This window comes from Schistocerca serialis, chromosome 3, assembly GCF_023864345.2.
Source record: "Schistocerca serialis cubense isolate TAMUIC-IGC-003099 chromosome 3, iqSchSeri2.2, whole genome shotgun sequence".
Classification (NCBI taxonomy): Eukaryota; Metazoa; Arthropoda; class Insecta; order Orthoptera; family Acrididae; genus Schistocerca; species Schistocerca serialis.
Window position 1 is genome coordinate 436,185,438 of NC_064640.1, and position 14,874 is coordinate 436,200,311.

The 14,874-nt window shown below is 41.8% G+C and overlaps 1 protein-coding gene across 1 annotated transcript in view; it reads right to left on the minus strand.

Annotated features, from left to right (window-relative positions):
• LOC126470909 (Golgi-associated plant pathogenesis-related protein 1-like) overlaps positions 1 to 14,874 on the minus strand; it is a 140,755-nt gene that overhangs the window by 11,477 nt on the left and 114,404 nt on the right. The gene's annotated exons all lie outside the window — the stretch shown is intronic.

The following is a 14,874-nucleotide window of genomic DNA, read 5'->3' on the forward strand; positions in this document are numbered from 1 at the left end:
GCCCTCTCGCAGTGTCCGGAGCAAGTATGGTGGGTCTGACACACCGGTGTCAATGTGTTCTTTTTTCCATTTCCAGGAGTGTAGAACAAAAACTATGGAGTAAGAAACTGCTGATTACGAAGCAGAAATGTCAGAGGTCATACAAGAATAGAATTTGCTGAGAAGGACGGCACATTTATTCTTAATACCAGTAGAAAGTAGACTTGGCAAGGATCGAATAACACCTAAAACAAAATTAAATGTATTTTATTAAACACTAAAGAAATTGTACTGATTGTGTCCTACACTACTAAGTAATCATATACTAATAATCGAGCAGTAGAAATAAGTACAAAGCTAAAAGAAACGAACACATCAGCCAGGAAACCAAATTTGTACGTTATATTTAAGGATAAGGAGTTATACCAGAGAAAATTATGAGACAAGTTGAACATCATAAAAATGAAGATTAACTCAACAGAGACAAAAAGGGCAACTGTGTAACAAAGGTACTAAGGCAAACAGCAAAAGATACGGCAGATTGATAGAAGACAAACGAAAAGAAAAGTCAAATAGAATGAGGCAACAATTAAAAAAGAAATAAGATTTTCAAGCAGGAAGATCATAGAACATGTCGTGTAAATAAAACTTTTTGGAAATATCTTGAATACGATGTGAGATATACGTGTAACGAAAATGTGGTTTGAGAAAGAACTGAAAACAATAAATGTAGAAGTAACACAAACCAGAAAGTTATGTTAAATAAGTATCACATTTCACAAGTTAAGTTAGAGGAGGACACAGAAACCAACAATGGAGGAAAATTGTACAAGCATTCAAAGATTTCTTTAAACGTTAATAAAGCCCAAAAGATGACTCAGAAAAACATATAAATTGTAAAGTTATTTACAAAATATTTGCTATTTCATACAATTCCTTGACCTGAAAAATGTTGCAATTGTCCACTGTACGAGAAAGGAAACAGGTAGGATGTAAAAAATTGCTGTACCTGTCAACCTTTTTTCTGTAATGTACACAATATTCGCCAAACTTATTATCGATTACACAGAATAAACAATGGATTTTCATCGAGCAAAGAAACAGAATGGCTTTAGAAGTTGATGTAGGTACATTCGTCCTCGACCGATCAAACGTCTTTGGCACTGGTAATGTGGAAGTTCTTTGGGACGGCACAACGCGGCTTCAGTGCGAGCTGGACAATGGGATTGACTAAACACCCTGTACTCTTGTTTGGTTTAAGGGGAGTTGGAACGCACTATCCCGACAATGTTAAATTTGGTGTCTTGGCTTCCATGTGTTTCAGGAACCACTGTAGCCATTGACATGAAACTTTTACGGGACATTAAACTGTATGTTCTGAGTCTACTGAACTACAATAATTGCATTTCAGCCACTGATTTCGGAAATACAATTTTTTAATTACACGGTTAAAATTTTGTGTCCTTTTTTGTGCGTTATCCTAAATAATTTTAATTATGCATAACATTATGTTCTTCTTTCAATTCGGTAGACTCAGGATATGAATGTTCTTACTGAAAATCTGAATACTCTACTAGAAGTGGTTTCTTAGATTTAGGGAAAAACAACAGAAATTGTAAATTTTCAGGAACGGCTTCTAAAGTTTCAAAAGATTGAAACTCACTTAATATATGCTAATTTTTTTAAATTTTAGTCACTCAGAAGCACTCTGCACCATACTGTATATCATCCTTTTGATGTTTAACCAAAGTTTTTCTTCTTCTTCTTTCTAGACTCCTTAGTGGCCAACGGTGCTGCGTACTCTCCTTTATCAATGAGAGCCTTGTCCATCCTTTCAAGTTCTCTGATGCAGTTTGCTCCAGGATTGATTCCCGTATTCTGTAGCACTTTCACCCTACCAATGTTGCCATCATTAAAAGCAAAAACAGCCTCACTGACCTCCCACTTTGGTGTCTTCATTCCAACAAAAACATTTTTTGGTAAGCGAATACATACAATATTAGTGAACGACTCACTGGGATTTTGAGTCTAACCATGTATACACTTCTTCAGTAATTCAGGATTTGTCAGGTCTCTGTAAATAGGTTTTATGATATCCATGACTGCTGCTGGGATGGAATGTTTATGGCTGTATGAACTGTTTGAGGACTGGGCATTGCGGTAATTGCACCATGAATCAGGTCCTGGAGGGCAAAGGTGGTGTACTGGTTTTTCATCAGTTGGCAGTGTGTGGAAGAAGGTAGCCCATACTGCCTGCTTCATTTTCAACAAATCCTCAGTATTATTTCTAATGGCCGTCCCACAATACTGCTGTAGTTCATCAAACATTTTGTTTGTCAGCCTGCCTCTTATAGTTTAACCACCCGAAAGTTTCTTGTTTATCAAACTTTGTTTCAACTTCCTCAACATGGTGCCCATCCTCACGTAAGAAACACGTAATTTAACCTTTATAACATAGTAATCTACAACCTTCCATACAAAAAATTACCGATTTTATTAGATCTTGAAGTAATGCGCGTAAAAATTTTAAGATTTTCAACCAGTGTAGATTATATTTAAAAAATAAAATAAAATACTTCTCATATGAGTTTATAAGTAATGTATATATCATTTTATTCGGAAAATTGCAACTTTTATAATGAGATAAAAATCCGAAAGCGTCAAAAAAAAAATTCCGTTCTAACTCCCCTTAATATAGTATTCTAGTTATCTGAGTGTGTCGTCTCTAACGGTGACTTTCTACTATTGTAGTATTCCATTTCCTGCAGACAATTTGTCAGACACTGACAGAATTATAGGATTGGATAATGAGTATTAATTACCAATGTGGGAGACATTTTGACAAATCTTTCAACAAAATCTATGTTCACCGTGCCTGGGAAACAGCATATTGGTTTGATCTATTTTAGAATACTGAATCAGTGCTACAGATCGTGTTTCCCTTCTTCAGGATACTGGGAAATTCAAAAATAAAGGAAGAGTGCGAAAAGGACCTCCAGTATCCCTAGGTGCTACTGAATTTGGTAAAATGGAAATGGAACACGTCTTAATGGAGTACACCGATAAGCCAAAACATTATGACGACCTGCTTAATAGCTTGTCTGCCTGTGTTTGGAACTAAAGATATAAGTGATTCTGTCTATTAGTGATCCGATAGTTCATTGGTAGGTTCGTGAAGGTACGTGGCATTAGGTGTCTATGCAAAGATCATGTAATTCACGCAAATAACGAGCCGCTGATTTGTGAACGCAGTGATGGCGCCCGATAACGACACAGATGGGTTCCATAGGATTTACATCAGGAGAATTTTGTCGCCGAGACATCAACGTGAATTCACTATAATGCTCCTCAATCCACTGTAGCACGGTTCTGGCTACGAGACACAGACAATTACACCCCTGAAAGATGACATCGCCGTCGGAGAGGACATCAAGCATGACGGGATCCAGGTGATTCGCAGCTGTCAGCGTGTTTTCGATTACTACAACAGGTTCCATGCAAGCGCAGGAGAATGTCTCCCATAGCGAGATACTGTTCCCACCAGTTCGCGTCCGTGGCGAGCTGCACGTTTCGAGCCGCCGTTTACTTCGATGACGGCGCTTGTGGAGACGACCATCGATGTAGTGCAAGAAAAATGTGATTCACCCGAAGAGCCGACTCGTTTCCATTGATCAACGGTCGAATCCCGATGGTCCCGTGCCCACTGCAATCGTAATTGACGATATCTTGGGTCAACATCTGAAGACATAGGGGTGGTCTGCTGCCAGAGTTCCATGTTCAACAATACACGATGAACGGTGGTGTGCTCCAAAACACTTGCGCATGCACCGGCGTTGTGCTCTTTCGGCAGAGATGCCACAGATTACCATCTATCCTGTTTTACAGAACAGACAGGCCTCCGAACCTCCCATTCTGTAAAGAGTCGTGGACGTCCAACCATTGAACGCCTAGTAGTAGTTTCATGGCCCTTCTACCTCTTCCTGTGTTTTCGAGATACTCGTACACAGGGTGTGCATAATAAGAGTCTGACTTTTGTCAAAGTCGCTTACCTCAATGGATTTCCCTATTTGCAGCCCGTATGTAGGCTAGGGTGATCCTCAGTCCGCGTCTCCTCCCCTTACATACTTTTGTTACCGCGTCACTTCCCCGCAGCGCCACCAGGCAGCATCCAACGCCGCGGCAGGCAGTGGTCAAAGTGATTTGACTGATCAGTGTATATCAGAGCTACTTTAGTTTTGCTGATGACACTGCCATGTTTGTTTGTAGTGTAGATAACCTTCAACAACTACAATGAGACGAAGGAAAGGCATAATCAATAAATTGTAAAGAAATGAAGTCATAGAGGCAGTTAATGAGTTTTTGTATTGAGGGAGCTGATGTCAAGTTCTGGAGAAAAGGAAAAGATATAAATAGGAGAATATAAATAATCTGGAGTGCTTTTGATAAACTAGAAAGAGTTCTCAAAAATAATCTACTGATGTGTCTGTAAAGGCAAACTTTCAATTAGTTTGTGTTTACTGTTTTGACTTACACAGTGAGACAGAGACCTTAAATGTGAAAAACTTTCATATATCGGTGGTTATACAGCGAACAGTGGATAGATGTATGATGGGAATAACTCCGAAGAATACATAATGAGACAAATCGATCATGGAACAGACTGGATTGGAACACATGTTTATGACAGTAATGAAATTTAAGTGGAGGTAGATAGGACACGTAGCCAGAGAAATTGATAGTAGGTTGAACAAGGAAGTTCCTTACTGGTTTCCAGATAAAGAAAAAGAGTAAGGCGACAGTGGAAGGTCAGTGGGTGATATCATGCAGGAGCAAAAAGGATTTGTGTATCTGAAGACCATAATGTATGGAGAAATATGGAGGTGGTTTTTATTCAGTAGTGGATGTCAAATGGCTGATTATAATCTATTAGCATCAGCTATTCTTTCTGTTTCTGGGTTCATACTATCATTAATTCCAAGTATCATTGTGTACTAAGCGGATGTACACTTACTGCATATGTGTTGGTCACAGCCGCGAAACATTTGTGGGCTAGAAACCTTAATTATAGGCAATACCAGTTGTTTGTGCTCGTACATTTCAAAATCCCTTTTTCGTAAGGAGTGGTCAAGGATCTATACATTTCATGGATTTTCAAAGATCTGTAAGCTCCCAGTTCCTTATCTCACATTTGCAAGGATTGTACCTGAAGGCATTTAAACAATATGAAGCGCAAAACAACAACTAATATTTATTGTAAACGTATCAACGCAACGAGAACAATCTGAAGTGGAAGACAAACTTAATTGTGTATCTTAAACAAAGAACATACAGATGCCGGTTCTATGTTTAGTTTTCTATTTGTGTAAACACTAGTGATTTTTAAATGCTTATTTGCGTCTGTATCAGTCTCTGCAGCGAGAAAGTATTGCAAGACAGATAATTTAATTGCTTCCACGTTATATATTATGCTATGAGGTCAAGACGCTGCTCTGTTCGATTACATTGTTTATCACAATAGGCCTATTTCGGCGTGATGGACATCATCAGGTTACATCAGGTGGCCTTGATATGCATATGACATCGATGTCTCAATTGCTACCACATTACTCTGACATCATACACCTACTAGAGCTCCGACAACATTAAAGGAGCAAACTTATACAGCAGTGTGACAGCAACTGAGACATCGATGTCGTATGGATAACCAGACCCCCTGATATATCCTGAAGATGGCAATCACGTCGAAATAGGACTGTTGCAATAAACAATATAATACGAGCTTCCACATTAACTAATTACTTTGCGTACTCTTTCAGACCTGTCAATATGTGGGGAGAGAACTGTGTTGATGGCGCCGAAACAGAGGACGACCGAAGAAAGGCAGAAATACTGAATTCAGTGTTCCGAAACTGTTTCACTGCGGAAAATCGTAACACGGTCCCTGACTTCAGCCGTCGCACGGACGCCAAAATGGAAAATATTGAAATAAACGATATCGGAATTGAAAAACAACTGCTATCACTTAGTAGCGGAAAAGCATCCGGACCAGACGAGATACCCTTAAGATTCTACAGTGATTATGCTAAAGAACTTGCCCCCTTTCTATCAGCAATTTATCGTAGATCGCTGGAAGAACGTAAAGTACCTAGCGACTGGAAGAAAGCGCAGGTCGTTCCCATTTTCAAGAAGGGTCATAAATCAGATGCGAATAATTATAGGCCTATTTCGCTTACGTCAATCTGTTGTAGAATAATGGAACATGTTTTGTGTTCTCGTATTATGACGTTCTTAGATAATACAAATCTCCTTCATCATAACCAACATGGATTCCGCAAACAGAGATCATGTGAAACTCAGCTCGCCCTATTTGCCCAAGAAATTCACAGTGCCGTAGACACTGACGAGCAGATTGATGCCGTATTCCTGGACTTCAGGAAGGCATTTGATACGGTTCCGCACTTACGTTTAGTGAAAAAAATACGAGCTTACGGAATATCGGACCAGGTTTGTGATTGGATTCAGGATTTCCTAGAAGAAAGAACACAACATGTCATTCTTAACGGTTCAAAATCTGCAGATGTAGAGGTAATTTCGGGAGTACCGCAGGGAAGCGTGATAGGACCTTTATTGTTTACAATATACATAAATGACTTAGTTGACAACATCGGTAGCTCCGTGAGGCTATTTGCAGATGACACGGTTGTCTACAAGAAAGTAGCAACATCAGAAGACTCGTACGTACTCCAGGAGGACCTGCAGAGGATTAATGCATGGTGCGACAGCTGGCAGCTTTCCCTAAACGTAGATAAATGTAATATAATGCGCATACATAGGGGCAGAAATCCATTCCAGTACGATTATGCCATAGGTGGTAAATCATTGGAAGCGGTAACGACCGTAAAATACTTAGGAGTTACTATCCGGAGCGATCTGAAGTGGAATGATCACATAAAACAAATAGTGGGAAAAGCAGGCGCCAGGTTGAGATTCATAGGAAGAATTCTAAGAAAATGTGACTCATCGACGAAAGAAGTAGCTTACAAAACGCTTGTTCGTCCGATTCTTGAGTATTGCTCATCAGTATGGGACCCTTACCAGGTTGGATTAATAGAAGAGATAGACATGATCCAGCGAAAAGCAGCGCGATTCGTCATGGGGACATTTAGTCAGCGCGAGAGCGTTACGGAGATGCTGAACAAGCTCCAGTGGCGGACACTTCAAGAAAGGCGTTACGCAATACGGAGAGGTTTATTATCGAAATTACGAGAGAGCACATTCCGGGAAGAGATGGGCAACATATTACTACCGCCCACATATATCTCGCGTAATGATCACAACGAAAAGATCCGAGAAATTAGAGCAAATACGGAGACTTACAAGCAGTCGTTCTTCCCACGCACAATTCGTGAATGGAACAGGGAAGGGGGGATCAGATAGTGGTACAATAAGTACCCTCCGCCACACACCGTAAGGTGGCTCGCGGAGTATAGATGTAGATGTAGATATGAATAGTACTGAGAGTGAACTGGTAAATATAGCCGTGCGTACGCGATATAACCACCGTCTGCATGGGTGCACATCGGTATCCTACGACTTACGTCACCTCAGTATAAGGCTATACTCACAATGTGCCTCTTTGTTATATAATTATGGAAGATGTTTGTGGTCACGTGCGAAAACTTTTAGGAAGATCGAACAACTCCTAAATAAGAATGATTACAGGTTTTGTGATAGCAAATTGTGTAAAACACAGTAAAGTGGTACGGTGGAAATACACTGGATTCATTTGCGGGAGGAGAGTGGTTGAAACATTTAGGTTTCCCATACTTTCCCTAAATCGCTCAAAGCAAATGCCGGAACTGTTTGAAAAGGAAAAGATCAATATGGATCTGCATCCATACCCAATCTGAGTCTGTAATCAGTCTCTAATGACGTCTCGTTGACAACGAGAAGTTAAACCTTAATCTTCTTCCCTTCTTTTATATAAAACACAGTTCTCCATTATTGTATCTCAGAAATCTGCAGACAACATAGACAGCATATTGTGGATAGATATCGTATTATTTGACTCCTAGAAAATCTACGATGCACTCCTGTATTGTGTCCTGCTAAACCAAGCAAGTAACAGGAATACTGGAGCACTTAAACGATTGTTAAGGAAGCCTGGAGTGCTATTAGGAGATCATTAGAAGCGTACCTCAAGCGCTATTTCTTGCATACTGGCAATGAAGAAACGCTGTCTGAAATTTTCGACCTGCCAACATTTTTAGTACAAATGAACGTCAAAGAGTGGCAGTTTGGCAACACTGAAATCGCAAGTACGGCACGTAGAGTAATAAGTAAAATATATATTAAGCAATCTAGATGCCATTGTTGGCAAACAATCATGTAAATACGACTATGTGAAACAAAATTCACGCTGTTTATGCAGGATCAAATGGTTCAAATGGCTCTGAGCACTATGGGACTAAACGTCTGTGGTCCTCAGTCCCCTAGAACTTAGAACTACTTAAACCTAGCTAACCTAAGGACATCACACACATCCATGCCCGAGGCAGGATTCGAACCTGCGACCGTAGCAGTCGCGCGGTTCCGGACTGAGCGCCTAGAACCGCTAGACCACCGCGGCCGGCTATGCAGGATCCGTCAGTGCTGGAGGTGTGAATCTAATACACATAGTCTTCGTATTGTTACGAGTCACGTATGTAGCAGTCGTTTTGATAGGTAACGACATGTGAAAATCATTTAATGCTTAATATATGACTAACTAATTTGAGCTTGTGCTGAATATACACAGCTGGAAAAAAAAAATGGTACACCCATTTAGAGGTTTCGAATGCACTCAAGATTTATTGTTGCAACAGTGCATATGGAGTACATGAAACAGTTATGTTTACAGATCAATAGCACAAGCGGTTCTAAGGTATCAGACATCGCCGCATGCTGAAACACCCATGCTAGTAAATGGTGTAGCCTCCATGGGCGCAACCCAGGGGCTGACTCTGGCATCCTGCCGATCGTACAGATGGCAAGTACTGTCCTGGGATAAGTCATGCCACGCCTGCCCCAACTGTTCACGGAGTTCTGTAAGAGTTGTTAGTTGACGAATCACACGAGTAGTTTCTTGCCCCATCATATCCCCACACATGCTCAATGGAGACAAGTCTGGAGATCATGCTGGCCAGGGAAGTTGCTGTACGTCTTGCAGATCACATTGAGACTCAGGGCCAGTACGTGGGTGGGTATTATCTTGTTGGAACAACACATCACCCAGTGGCAGTAGGTGGGTGGGTATTATCTTGTTGGAACAACACATCACCCTCCTGTTGCAAGAATGGCTAAAGAAAGGGGTCTAACAACATTCTGCACGTACTGATCGCTAGTCAGCGTCCCCACCAGAAACACCAAAGGTGTACGAGAGTTGTAGCTTATTGCAACCCAGAACATAAGCCTGGGTACGGGCAACTGTGTCTTGGACGAATGTAACCTACGAGACGGCGCTCGCCAGGTCTATATTGCACGCACAAACGACCATCACTTGCGTGCAAGCAGAACTTGCTTTCAACATTGAAGACCACGGCGCGCCAATCCAACTTCCAAGTGATCCCCTGACGGCGCCAGTCGAGCTGTGCACATCGATGCTGTGGTGCTAGTGGAAGACGGGCTAGAGGCTTCTGTGCTGCATGGACGTCCAGAACCTCGTCGAAGGGCGTGAGAATGTTTACCTGACCACTGATACCAGCATCGGTGCACAGCTGACTCAGCACGTCAAACTCCTGTGGCAATTCTCCGAAAGAACCACCCGTCACTCAGAAGGTCACACCTGGACCCCTTTCAAAGTCGCTCAGTTGGTTTTAGGAAAGACGAGTGCGTCTCCGTGGCGTGGTTGCCTACTTGCTTCACACGTTTGCATTACACAGAGCCTTCTGGTTGTGAGCATTCGCAATTAAAGGGTAGCCATAGATAGCCACTATGCTATCTGTTGGCGGACGACGCTGAAACTATTGTCAGTACATCTACTATCCACCAGGTGGCACATGGTGTCATCGGACATCGTCTTTCCAGGTGTACTAATTTTTTTTCCGGCAGTGTATAATGTGTCAGCAATGTAGTGTGTCAAGAAATGAATGCAGCAAAATAGCAGACAGGGTTATTTCTCTAAAGGTTATGTACCAAGTCGAAAACATCAAACCTCACATGTTTTTACCTAAGTGCTCGCATTTAGAATCAAACCAGTCAGAATAAAATTTGATGGAAAATAACTAAATAAATCAAATCTTACATTGCAGGTAAGATGAGGGAGAGTACAATAATCTAGTATCTAATTTAAACTGTTAATACTGAGTGAAATAAAATCCACAGAGACTAGTTAGTAGAAGGTGTAAATTTTCTGACATACTACTGAGAACTATCCTTCAGTAAAAGACGCTGCAGCTAATCACAAAATCAGACATATAGATACATTTATGCTTGTAATAACAGGGTCAAAGGAAAATTAGAAGTTACTCTGCAGCAAGCCTGACGAAGAACAGCCTCTAGGGTAGTCTTATAACGACATGTAACACAGTTTTTCATTTAGGAAACAATTTCAACTAAGGCAGTATGCATAATTAGTAAATACTACTGTAGAATTTAAAGTTAAATGAAAGTAGTATTTGTAATACTAATATAATGGAGGGTCTGGTGGTTTATACTTCGGTTGGTCTTACACAGACGTATGACAAAGCTACAAGAATACTAATGTAGTCTCCATTTGTACCTGTAGAAATTACTAATAACAGCTCTACACTACCAGAAGCGCTAACCACATTGCGTTTTGAGCAATCATCAGGCATCAAATATCAATCGACATCTAATAGGATATCACAGACGGAAATATAGAAAAGAAAGAAGTGAAAATGTGACTGACATGCTTCGATATTTCATAAATGTCTCATGTGTGAGCTTTATATCTCAGGTCACAAGCATCTGAAAGCGGAGATGGTCGGTTTCTCGTGAGTACAAGTTTACATTGTGAGAACTGAATATTCTGGAGAGTATAGAACTTGATCGTTTGGTAAAGGATTATGAGAGATGTTTTGTGTAAAGATCTACTTTTTTTCTAAAATTCTATGTTGGTTTGCTGCGTAGATAAGTGAGCCTGTTAGATTCATATGCGAAAGATGCAACGCTTCTGAAGTTCATTTCTCAGTCTGCAATTCATTCAAAATTTTTAACATCGCTGACACGTTTTTAACAATACCAGAAAAGATATTTAAAAGATGCATAAAACATGTACAGGGTGTCTCAGGAAGAATGGTCAATATTAAGGAATATGACAGGAACGATTATTCGAAGTAAAAAAGCCTACTAAACATGGCTTCTAAAATGCATACCTTATGAGCTATCAGCATTTCTTTATCCTCTATAGTGTGAAACAAATTTCATCTACTGCAAGCTCTTTGTGTTCCATATTTGGGGAGGAGGTAGTGTGAATCAAAACAAGAAAAAATTGCGTAGTACGTATGGAATCTAAAATGCATATCTTAAGGGTTATAAGAACGTGTTCAGTGGAAGAGGTGTGTTTTGCAGTAGCGAGGGTGAAAAAGTGTTCATAGTCCTTAAGGTATGCCTGTGTTTACTAGACGTTTTTGCTTCGAATGATCGTTCCTGTCATATTCCTTAATATTGCCCATTCCTTCTGGGACACCCTGTATAGAAGACTAAGATGAAATACAAATCTTATGGTAGGGCGTTGATGAGCACGCTATTTAGCGTGCTGACGCACAAATCATCAACATCGAATTCTATGGCATGTATGACTGTTTCTTTACCGCGTCAAAAAATGCATGACTGTATATGTAGGTGAAAGGAGATTAATTACGCGTTGAGTGATGTACAAACAGTCGAAAGGACCGTCTGTAAGTAGCGGTTGTTAAATGACAGCGAACCAAGTGCCATGTAAAAGGAAGCGTGAAAATCGCCACGAATAGCCTGCGCACTCGTATCTCATGTTTGTCTTTATTTATTGTACTGAAAATGAGGTTAGTGTATTCAACCAGTACCAGAATCTGCAAGGAATTAGGCAGAACAAGAAGCTGTGGTGGAAGTTATTGACTGTTAAGGATGCTGAAGGACAACAAATTCGGCGTCACCTGTCTCTCGCGGGAAATACTACATGTTGTATTCATATTTAGTGGAGTTGTATTAAAGGTTTCGAAAGCCTACCAATGAATGCTTGTTTGTTCCCTGCAGTGTTTCATTACATCACTGTGGTCGGTATTACTGAGAGTGAGGACCTAGGCACCTGTAACCCGTATGAAAATTTTTCTGCATTGCAAATGGTTTGTATTCCTACTCGTAGGAACATGCAAGGAGCCCTCCACGAAGAGCACGTGACTATAGTATTCGGCTGTCCCCTAAAGACGATGGTTACACTGGTTAATCCTTTCGCGTCAGAAGCAGCTGTCAGCATGACAAATGTCTCTGAGCACTATGGGACTTAACATCTATGGTCATCAGTCCCCTAGAACTTAGAACTACTTAAACCTAACTAACCTAAGGACATCACACAACACCCAGTCACCACGAGGCAGAGAACATCCCTGACCCCGCCGGGATCAGCATGACAAGATGAGCAAGAAAACGAAAGTTACATTTCAAAGCCGACTGTAACGCTCATTTTCACAAAAATTGAAAGCATATTTGTCCTCGCAGTCTTCCGCGGCTTCATGTCTGAATAAAATCTTCTCTGTTTTCAAGGTGCGTCAATTCGAATAAAATTCTCGAGCTCTCGGTGGTTATCTCCGCCATCGAGATCAGGAGTAAAGAAAGCTACTGACTGCCAGGGCTGGAACGATTTTCCCCTTGTACACCCACGATTACGGCCGCTAGCATCGAACAGTGAGGGCCGAAGCGACGCGTCGGAGGAAGGTGAGTTGGGCAGCTCATAGCAGCTCCGGCCAACCACGGAACCGAGTGACTGCCGCTCTCGTCTCCCTACAAGCGTTGGAGCATCCGTCGTTGCTTCCTTCCGACGTCCAGAGCCCGTCCCCGCGCCCTGCTCAGTGTGTGCCCCTGGCCTCTGTTAAAACTGTTGCTGTTCATTCTTATCTCAGCCGTCTCTTTTATAACGGAATACTAGTACGTTGGGGCATGAGCCAAGACTCTCGTGTTCTCAAACTATACTTTGTGTTGTGACTTGGCAAGACAGCCAAGTCACTATGAGGTGAAGCCGAAAGGCACGCGTTTAAGCTCACGCAGGATGGCGTGAGGTCTGGAACAGGACAAGGTAATGAATATAGCCAATAACGTACGTAGCTGCTGGAATACTTAACTTTAATCCATAATTGGTGAACATCGGTCTGACGGTACATGCGTCACAAGATAAATAGCAAATGATAATGGCGCCTTGCTAGGTCGTAGCAAATGACGTAGCTGAAGGCTATGCTAACTATCGTCTCGGCAAATGAGAGCGTAATTTGTCAGTGAACCATCGCTAGCAAAGTCGGCTGTACAACTGGGGCGAGTGCTAGGACGTCTCTCTAGATCTGCCGTGTGGCGGTGCTCGGTCTGCAATCACTGATAGTGGCGACACGCGGATCCGACGTATACTAACGGACCGCGGCCGATTTAAAGGCTACCACCCAGCAAGTGTGGTGTGTGGCGGTGACACCACACTTTGTGTCCGTTTTCCAGGCAATGGTTAGCTATGGCCGACTTGTCGAGCCCCCTCTGTTTAACGTCTCTTGCGCTCGGTGCAACGGTCTGCAACTGTGCGAATTGTCTGGCCTGTGAAGATGCTGCCGCAGTCGAAAGGGACACCAAACGCAAGGGGTACACGAAGTGCTATGTCGTCTTCAAAAGGGCGCAACATATCTCTTATCTTGGTGGCGGACCGGAACACTGGTCTAACTTGCTGCTCGTTGCCCCACAGTATGGCAGGAAAGCGGCGGCTGAGATTAGAATCAACAGAGACTGGAGATACTCACTGAACAGGGCGTTGGGGCAGGCTTTGGATGTTGAAAGGAAGCAACGACGAAAGCTTAACGCTTGTAGGGAGGCGGGAGCGGCAGTTTCAAACGTGGCGCCGGCGCCTCGCGCCACCTGACGTCACTAAGGAACCCACTGCGGGTCGACGCTACTATGAGCTGCCCAATTCACCTTCCTCGCACGCGTCGTTTCGCCCCTCTGCCAGCGGCCGTAATCGTGAGTAAATAAACGGAATATCGTGCCAACTCGACAGTCAGTAGTTTTACTCCTGACGACAATAGAGGAGACAGCCATCAAAAGCTCGAGAATTTTATATGAACTGACACAGCTGTAACACCGAGAAGATCTTATTCATTCAAAGCATGTCAGCTACAAAAGAAGAACTGCCGCATAATTTGTGCAAAAGCAAAAAATTAGATGTACTGGGCATACAGGGAACACGTAATCAACAACGAGAAAAAAAGTGACACGTATTAAGCTAATCAAAGGAAGGCCACATTCTCAGAGTGGAAGTGATATTTTTGTGGTGCCAACTATTCATATGAATAAGATCTGCCGTATAGATGGGAATGACGTTGAGACTGTCTCATATGGGGCCGCGGTTACTCTTAACCACCGATTTCGTCCAAATTTATAATATATATGCAGGACTTGGCCAGAAATGAAAGAGACACAAGTGGATGCTCCATATGGTCAAGCGTTTAGCGAAAAATAGCATTTCTGATGCGGGTCAGACGAGGCATGAGCTATTCACGTAAGCATAATTGTTAAACAGCGGTTGGCGCAGCAGTAAGAGTAATTAGAATTTCATGAGTTCGAAAAGCTTTTTATTTTCAATTTTTACATTTGTCTTTATTAATATTTGCATAAATGGCATGGAAAGGAAAGCCAAAGGCAAATCTGAGATTGCAAATAAACTTTCAA